Consider the following 10,498-nt stretch of genomic DNA (forward strand, 5'->3'; position numbering starts at 1 on the left):
AGGGATAACCATATTACAAAGGATTTGATCCAGACGGTCGACAATACAACACGGTGGCTCCAAATATGTTGCATTCGGCTGCAACTCAATCTCCCCAACATCGATATGTTGATACCGATCCTCATCTCGCAGAAATTTTTGCAACATGGAAACATGAAACATATTGTGCACGCGATCCAAATTATCCGGAAGTGTCAACCGATAAGCTACAACGCCAACGCGATCCGTAATCATGAATGGATCGACAAACCGTGGTGACAATTTTCCTTTCTTCCCAAAGTGTATTACTCCTTTCATAGGAGACACTTTGAGTAGAACTTGATCCCCAACCTGAAACTCCAAAGCACGAGTACGATGATCCGTATAACTCTTCTGCCGACTCTGAGCAGTACGTATGCGATCCCGAATGAGAGCGATCTTCTCAGAAGTATCCTTAATGAACTCAGGACCTAAAAATCTGCTCGCGCCAACCTCCATCCAACAAACAGGCGATCGACACGGTTGGCTATATAATGCCTCAAATGGTGCCATACCAATAGTCTTCTAGAAACTATTGTTATATGCAAACTCCACAAGTGGCAAATAATCCTCCCAGTGGCCCTTAAAATCAAGAACACACGAATGTAGCATATCCTCCATGATCTGATTAACCCGCTCTGTCTATCCATCAGTCTGAGGATGATAAGCCTACTGAAAACTCTTCCAGAATCCTGACACAAAGCTCGAATCCCTGTCCAATATAATAGACAATGGAATGTCAAGCAGCTTTACAATCTCTGTAATGTAAAGTCTCACCAACTGCTCCGAAGTGAAGTCAGTGCGAATCGGCAAGAAATGAGCTAATTTCGTCAATCTATCCACGATGACCCAGATGGAATTATGATCCTTGAAGGAATTTGGCAATCCCTCCACAAAATCCATAGAAATGCTCTCCCATTTCCACTACGGTATCGGCAGTGACTGTAAAGCTCTTGGCGGCCTCTGATGATCAATCTTGACCATCTGACAAGTACTATATCGAGAGACAAAAATAGAATGTCTTTTGGTGTGTCGTTAATCCAAACCCAAAGTTTGTGCACCAAAAGACAATGGTGTAAAGCTATGATAAATGTGGCCAAGTTTTACATTTAGAAATTGCCACTACTACCTTTCACTAAAAATATAGTTAGGGCAAGTAGGGATCATCCCAAGGGATTGGTGGGTTGTACAAGATTGAGGAATCAAGATTAGGGTTAGTAGGTCGAGTGACCAAAAGATTAGTTGGTGGTTGAATTACACTAAGATGCAATTTAAACTAAAGTAGGCAATTAAATGTAATGGAGAGAGAATAAGATAGAGATCTTGGGGTTTAGAGATCACCACTAAGCATAGCTTTTCTACACCCTTAATAAATGATTAGTGAGGGGGGAAACACGTATTGCAACAAAGTGTGTGTGTGTGGTTATTTCAACAAGCATGGATGACAAATTAAGCGTATATTGTCTAAGCAACATGGTAGATAGCACAACATATCAAATTAAGCCATTAATCCTTTCTTTAAGCTCACAACCAAACACATCACAAGGTTAGAGATATCTGCTACTTGCTTTCATAAGTATGGAACATCAAACAACAAGCATGTATTGTCCTCCGATTTAACACCTAAACTACAATTACACTACAATTAAGCTAATGACATGAAATTAAACTAAGGGAGAGGTACAATCCATCAAGAAATGAGTATGAACCATCAAATAAACCATAAGAACATTCCATTAAGCACTATGTCTTGACAATCTCTAGATCTATGGCATTAATACACATAGACATGCATCAATAACATAAGAAATAGAGACAAACACCTGAACATCTATTCTAGCATACATAAACATATGGATAAAATGAAATGATCAATTGGAAGCATTAAACTATACAAATCATCGAATAAACAAGATCTATATATATATAAGTGTCAAAACAAGTATCACAATACAAATCCCCTCAAAAATATATAAATCAAGATGTTGAAAGCATGTTTAGGGCTAACTCTAGCCCTAAAAGGATGTGTAGCCACTCATGGATGGTGTCCTCCAACCTTCAAGGGCTAACTCCATGGTAGAGATTACTCCTCCTCTTGGTTGATGGAAGAACTCCAAGCCTGTGTCTCTAGCCTCCTCCTTTCTTTTTTTCTTCACTAAGAATATCAAAATTGTGCCTCTCAAGTGTCTAAAAAGTCTCCCTCAAAAAATGGCTCATATTCCTTATATAGGAAGGTCAAATATCACCCCAAATGAGCTGGGCTCGTACACCAATATTCCTCCAATGATTGGATATGAGACAACTTTTAATGAGCTGGAATTTGGATTTTCTCGGGATTTAGGAAGTTCGATCTATCTAACTTGTGGTAAGATCGATCAAACATGGTTGAGATCTATCGAATTTAAGCTGGATCGATCCTCTATGGAAGCGCCTTTTTGGATAAAAACAAATCTGAGATATTTTGAAGATATTTTTGGGAAAGAGACAAATGTGGTAGGTAGGGTGGTACAAGTGGATAAGATAGAATCTTTTCGATCGTTCGGAAGAAAGTTGGATCGATCGAACTTTGTGGGATCTTTGGATAAGGACAAAAGAGCTTGGATCCATCTTGGAATGTTGAGATCAATGAACTTTCGATCGATCGAACTTACTGAATTTCCACCACTTGCTTCCTTTTGCTCCTACTTTGCTCCTTTCTTTGATTGATCTCAAGATTGCTTCAATTATGCTCTTATTTAGTTGAGTTAGCTTATTTTGGAGATAAGTACCTAAAAATAGAAATAATACAAAATCAATCTAAAGCGGGAAAATAAGATAGATAAAGTTTCTAGAATACTTAAGCTTAAGGGGTTTAAATGCGCACTTTTCAGCGCTCATCACACCCCCAAACTTAAATATTGCTAGTCCCTAGCAATGAACTAGAAAGTAAAGGAATGAAATGAACAACTATACAACTGTGAACTAGAAAGCAATAAATAAATAACGCCACTTTCGTAGGGAACACGATTACATTTAGCATATGCAACAAGCCTTTTATACCCCTAGGTTACCCCTAGTGGACGAGTGAAGTCTCGTGAGGGTTTCCAGAAATAATACCCATAAACATTAAGCTCATTCTTTCAAAAGAGGCACTAATATTGCAAATAACATTGGGAGAAAACTACCTCAAGTATGCAATTTTTCAAACATTTCCAAGCAATCTCCCAATATTTCAACATCAAGCAAGCAAGTATGGTCCTCCACACATCACGAAAATGATCATGAAAATCAAAACAACTCTAGAATCCTTTTTGAGTGGACCGGCATTAAATATGTTGCTATCTTAGCCAACTAAAAAAATGCTCACATCCTTACCCTCAAACTAGTACACAAATCTAATACCGATCATCAAGACAAAAAGTGGGCCTTTTATTAAAGCTTTATTGTTCTAGGTGTGCTTATTCTTTTCACTCGATTTTTTTTTTTTTTTTTTTTTAATAGGATCAAAGATGAAAGCATGATGCAATGTGTTGATCTATTAAGCTTTCTAGCGATCCATGAGGTCGAGCGTTAGGTCAATAACTCCCAAACCAAACGGTTTTAGGGCACTAGGTGTTCAAACACCCCTAAGGACTTACAAGCTCAAATCAACTAGGCTACAAATTATAACAACCTCCATCTAATCATTTCCCACTTCTCACCTTTTGGAAGAAATTCTCACTTTTTTTTATTACTTTTGCAACTTTTTTTTTTTTTTTTTTCAAGTTCATTTATTAATCTAGATTTTGGGCCCTCCACCTTTCAGCAAAAGAAATTCAGTGCTTGATGAGGCTAGAATCCTGGCTACTTAGTAAAAAGGGGTTGTTATCCACCTTTATCAAGAATGAAAGCTTTCAATGCACTACTAGCCCAATTGGTATATAACCAATTCAATAATCAACAAAGCATGTACCCAACAAATGAATGCTAGTGTGCGCCTGTGCTAGTGTAGAATACTAAAGTGAATCAAAACAATCACAAAATCAAGATCATGTGGACCACAAGTGCAAGCAAGATAACAATTTTTCAAAAAATTTACTCCTAAATGGCATCCACAAGACATACAAGGAGTATTGGACTCTCAAGCCAAGCAATATTTAAATTTTAAGCAATATAGTCCTCAAAAGATCAAAATCATAGCTAGTTATGGACCAATCATAGAAAATCCCTCAAATACACAAGTCATGATCAAAATTTTAAATTTAAAGCAAACACTGCAAATCATACTATTACCCCCAAACTTAAATGGTATAATGTCCTTAATGTACAAAAAGAACAAAAGGAAAGACTATACCAGTGCAACTATAGCAAAGAATAGCCGAAACAGAAGTATCCAAAGTAAGTGGCATAGCCCCCCCAAACTTGGGATTAACTGTGGTCCTGAAAATTTGGCACTTGGATAAAACTCATCAGATAACAAAAAGGATAATAACAATGCACAATGGACATGCAAGTGTAAATGGGATAGCAACTGAAAATAGAAAGAGGTATAAGGGTGGTCCTGAAAATTTCGGACAGTACTCTCTCTCACTGAAGTCACTGGGATGCACTTGATGGAGTCAATCCCAAATAGATATATCAATACAAGGTATGACATCCAATATATAGCATGTATAAACAAAAATAATATACATCATAGCATAGTATCAGGGCCAACAGACTGGTTGCAAAAATAGAGTAACAGTAATAATGTATCACAGAGATATAAAATGACAGGAGTAAATGGATAGAGAGATCAGGAAGAAGAGGTAAGACGGGTAGGGCGTGCTCCACAGATATCTCGAGATAAGTCTTGCAACGCACCCATGACATCAGTACGGAAAGATGAAATGTCAGCTCGAATGGAGACAGCATCCTCTCGGATAGAGACCGTGTCGGCTTGGATAGCTACTACAACATCCTCCAAAGCCTGGAGTCACTCTCCAAAGCCGGGTGTCTGTGCTGGAGCCTTAGGTACCGCTGGAGCGGGGGAATGATGATCCTGAGCTTGCTCCTCATCCTGAATGGGCGACCCAGTCGGAGAGTGATGCTCCTGGCCATCTGCGGGCTGCTCCAAGTCAATATCCATGTGCATGGTAGGTGGATCGACTGGTATATCATCCACCGCCTGCACTGCTGCTGCTGCTGCCCGCTCCATCTCCCCTCTCTCTAGCTCCTCAGCTGCCTCGGCAACTTCGTCCCGCAGACTCTTGATAAGAGCATTGTAGCTCTTATCCCAATCCTTCTTCTTGAATGTGCAGCCCCCAGACTCAATATGCTCCGGTGGCTAGAAGAGATGGCGCTAGTCTCTCAGAATCTATGTGATGAGATGGCCGAATGGGAGATACTTAGTCCTTTTGGGCTTGGCCTTGCTGATATGGTCAACATACAGCTTCATCATAATGCTCCAAATAAGCACATAAATGGATAGCCAGTGCCCTATATAGAAGGTGTATAAAGCTGTAAGATAGTCGTAGCGCCTCTGTGTCTTGTGGCCGGCCATAAAAATATTTCGGTATAGCACCGAATCGAAAAACTACAAGTCGTCTGGCAGATAAGTCCAGGTGGCGAAGGTCTCGCCACCGGCATAGTGACTTGTGAGTAAAACGACTATGTCTACATATGTGGGCCTCCATAGAGTAGGATAGGTATCCTGGAGATCGGGAGGGTAAACATGTGGATAACGGCAGGATATGGAAAGAGTGTCCACCGTGATACTGATAGGGTGGCCATCGATGGTAGTTCGCAGCTCTGCCAGGTTACTCGGGGCAGGTCGGAGGTTCTGGAAGAACATCTGGACCAACCTCGGGTACACTGGGTATGTGACAGGGGCTAGTATGGCTGAGATACCCCTCCGGTCTATATCATCATATGCTGCTCTGGTAAAAACAGACCGGGAGAAGTAGTCTATGTCAAAAACTGACTCGTGCGCCACCCGAAGGCATGAGTATCTAGGTAATGGCCGGTGGTGATGGAGATGGTATGTGCTCAGCCTCAGCATCAGCTTGTGAAGAAGATGCCTCGGCTGAAAACTGTAGTTGACTGTTAGATGGAGACTGAGGTGGAGTGGGCTCTGCTGGCTCCTCCTAAATGGGGTCTTAGGCGTGAGATGGACCTGCCTCGTCGTCCAAACTCTGCCTGGCCTTGCGGTGATAGTGTCTGCAAGCAATAGTCTTGACCCTAGCCATGGCCTGCAAAATAAAAGGAAAACTTGCAAAAAGGAAGTCAGTGCCGGTATAAAGAATTAAAGCACAGTTGATAGAATTATGTATGTTAAATAGAATAGACAAAACAGATAAGGAACATGAATCTATGCAAGTGACAAGGAATGAGTGACACAATGTGTGACATGCTAGACAGTATAAGTATGGAATACATCCAATGTGAAAAACACAGGCATTGGGTATGTATGAGATAGCATGAAACACAAGAGATTGTGTGTGAAATGTGTGAAGTATATCTGTGAAGTTCGATCGATCACAAAAATGTGAGATCGATGCAAGTTCGATCGATCGAGAATAAGTGAGATCGATCTGTTACAGATCGATCGAATAAAAAGTTCGATCGATTGAACTATGAGGTGAAACTCGAAAAGTCAAAGATCTGTGATATGGATGGCACGGGGCCTTCACGAACGTGGTCGTGGGCCCATCTACACAACAAATCAACATATTTGGTCACTTGGTTAGGCCCATAACCCCCAAAATCAAATAAAAATCAAAAACATATAAAACCATATATATACATATATATACACATATATACAAAGCTTCAAATCGTCATCAATGGCAAGATTCATCTTCAAAACACCTTAGATCTAACATTTAGAGCATGGATTCATGAAATTAGAGCTTGAATCAAAGAGATGAGGTCTCGGATCTTACCGGAATCGAGAGAGAAGGTGAGATGAAGATGAGATCCTAGATCCGAGAAGAGAGAGAGATTCAGGATGAGATGAAGATTGTCGGAGTGTTCATTGAAGATGGAGAGGAGTTGGGATGCAGCGGCGAAGGGTGAAACGAGGGTTCGAGATCGATTCTAGTGAAATTGATCGAATGACCCTAAATCGATTTTTAACAACATTCCCTTGCCAGCTCGATCGATTGAACTGAAATCGATCTCTCTTCTTAAGTGACAAAATATTTTTGGGATTTTTGAAAAATAGAAATAAATAAAATAAATAAAAGTAAAAGTATTTTTAGGATTTTTGAAAAGTATTTATATATTTATATTATTTATATATATATATTTATATATATTTTTTTGGAAAATAAAAATGACAATAAAAATTAAAAATATATATATATATATATTGGAATTTTTGAAATTAAGAATTTAAAACAAAGTCAAAACAAAGTCAAAATTGAAAATCAAAGAACAAAGATCGATCTCAGAATACTTTCGATCGATCGAGAATGCAAAGATTTGTAGAAATTTTCGATCGATGAGACAGAGAGGCTTTTGGATGCAGGTGGATGCAGGTTCAAAATTTTTCTAAGTGTTGGAACTGCAGATCGATCTAGGAACAAGTTCGAACAATGGGACAGAGAGCTGAAATATGCAAGTTTTGTTCGAACGATTGGACAGAGAGTGATTTGGATACAGGTTTGATGCAGGTGGGAAGTTCGATCGATTAAATTCATTTTGAGATCAATTGAACTTATGCAAAATGCTCAATTTCAACATAAGAGTGCATGCAATCCTAATCACAGTTCCTAGCAATGCATATGAACCCAAAGCCACTATCTAGACTTCGCAAGAAATGAAATTAAAGATAGAAATGAGGGAGGAATAGGGTTTTAACACCCTATGAAATGTACAAGTCTTTAACGTCTTTAGCAAGACGTTGGGCTCTTTTAGCCCAGATCAAATATCTTATAGTGCATCCCCTCCTTGATGGGGTGATAAGTGTTTTAAACTCTACCCAACAAATAGTTCTTTAAGGAACTTGTAGGATTAAGCTCAAAAGAAGTTTTCGGTCCTTGGTCAAAGCAATCTTTAGGCTTCCATGCCCTTTCAAAATAAGACTTTGAAATAACTTTCTTTGGTTTCAAAGTTGAAGATAAGCTTTTTGGAATTTTGATTTCATGTAAAGACTCTATTCCTTCACATTCATAGTTATGACATTTCTCTATAACATTCACTTCTTCATGCTTGTCAAATGAATTGGGGGTTGGATTAAAAATATTTAACTTTACTTTCATGTGGCTAAATGAAATCTTCATTATCCCCATCCTACAATTAATGTTGGCATTTGCGGTTGCCAAGAAAGGACGGCCAAGGATAATGGGAATTTACCTTTTAGGATTTGGAACCGGTTCTGTGTCAATGACAATGAAATCAACGGGGAAGAAAAATTTATCAATCTTAATCAGTACGTCCTCAATGATACCCCTAGACTTTTTAATGGATCGGTCGGCAAGTTACAAAACCACCGACGTCGGTTTCAAGTCTCCTAAGCCTAATTTGACATATACCGAGTATGGAAGAAGATTAACACTTGCTCCTAAGTCAAGAAGAGCCCAATTAATGATATGATCTCCAATGATGCATGAAGTGGTAGGTGAACTGGGGTCCTTAAACTTTGGAAGAGTGTTATGCTGCAAAATTGAGCTTACTTGCTCGATTAAGACCATTTTCCTAGGTGTTTGGCTTTTGTTCTTCCTCTTTTGGGTGCATAAGTCTTTTAGAAACTTGGCATAAGCCAAAATTTGCTTAATTACATTTAAAAGTGAAAGATTGACTTTCACTTGCCTAAACATATCCATAATTTCATTTGCTTTGGCCTTTTGCTTGTCATTTGAAATGAATCCTTTTAAGGCATCCGGAAATGGAGCTCTTGGCTCAAAAACCTTTTCAGAAATTTTCTTTGAAGTCCCTTCAACATAAGAAGTTTTGAAATCATTTTGCACATTTTTATTTTCAAAATCACTTTTCAACACATTCTTATTTGAAAGATCATGCATATGCAATGAAGGAGGAATAGGATGTAAAACGGGACGGGTGTCAACTTGTGATTGCACTGGTTCACTCTCTTCATTGGACATACCCACTTGGTTGTCCACAATCTTCCCACTTCTCAAGGTAGTCACCACATTGACGTGCTCTATTGTGTAACCTTTCGATGAGGAATGAGTTTCCACAACACATTATTGCTTTTGTAGGGCATTCAAAGGCATTTTCCCTTTTTCTCTAGCATTTAAAGTACTAGCTATTTGCCCTACTTGGGTTTCTAACTTAGCAATGGATTGAGAATGAGAATGAAGCAATTGAGTGTTAGCCTCTAGAGTGCCTAGAGCGGTTAAAACTTTCTCTTCAAAAGCGAAACTCCTAACATTTCCTTGAGAATATGATGGTTGATTAGGAAAATGAGAATTAGAGAATTGGTTTCCTTATGATTGGAATGGTCTATATCCTTGGGAACCTTGGCTTTACATCGGAGGTGGGACATACTTCCCTTGGAAACCACCTTGGGGAGGGTTTGAGCCTTCCCCTTAGTTTTTCCAATAGAAATTCAGGTGATTCCTCCAACTAGGATTATAATGATTGCCATAAGGGTTGTTCCCTTGATTAACAAAAGTTGCATTGACTAGTTCATGATGCTCACTTTGTACATGTCCATGGGGACAATTGGAAGTAGAATGTAAAGCACTTGAACAAGTCATACATGTCTCATTGGATGCATGATGGGAATGGTTAGGGACGAAAGATACTTGATTTGCCGAGTTTTGGTTGATCAAGAATTGATCAAACCTTTGAGATAAGGATTTTATCTCGACGGCTATTTCATTGGAATGGTCGACTTGATGTAAGCCAACACTCTTCCTTCCACTTGAATTCCTACCATTCTTATAAGATAAAGTTCGATGCAAAGAATTCTCACTTATGTTCTCATAAAGACGCCACACGTCATCCTCGTGCCTATCAATGTAAGAGCCACCCATGAAAGCATCAACCATGCCCTTGTAATTGTCAAATAAGCTCTCAAAGAAATATTGAACTAATTACCCTTTGGGCATGTCATGATGTGGACACTTCCTAAGCAATTCATTGAATCTTTCCCATGCTTCATGGAACGTTTCCCCATCCCCGTGTGAAAACTCTCGAATTGAGGTTCTCATGGCATTGGTCTTAGAAACTGGATAATACTTCTTCAAGAAGTCTTGTTGCATTTCTGCCCAAAGGGTTATTGAAAAAGTTCTAAGATTGTTAAACCAATATTTTGCCTTGTCTTTAAGGGTGAATGGAAAAAGTTTAAGCCTTAAGACCTCTTCCGGCATGTGCGTGTATCTCACGGTGGAACATACTTCTAGAAACTCATCCAAATGCTTATAAGGTTCTTCACTTGGAAGTCCATGATAGTTAGAAAGCATTTTAATGGTTTGTGGTTTGATCTCATAATGGTGTGCTCTAAATGGTGGCAATTGAATGCATGTGGGTGCATTGTATTCATTAGGCACATAGTGATCTCTTAAAGCAAGGG

General features: G+C 39.0%; 1 pseudogene; it reads left to right on the top strand.

The window, feature by feature from the left end:
- Positions 1-10,032: 10,032 nt before the first annotated feature.
- Positions 10,033-10,131, top strand: LOC132305651 (small nucleolar RNA R71; annotated as a pseudogene).
- The last annotated feature ends 367 nt before the right edge of the window (positions 10,132-10,498 follow it).

This window comes from Cornus florida, unplaced genomic scaffold (genome assembly GCF_030987335.1).
Source record: "Cornus florida cultivar Cherokee Brave unplaced genomic scaffold, ASM3098733v1 CherokeeBrave_3.0.0_Hap2_Chr04, whole genome shotgun sequence".
NCBI classification, from domain to species: Eukaryota; Viridiplantae; Streptophyta; class Magnoliopsida; order Cornales; family Cornaceae; genus Cornus; species Cornus florida.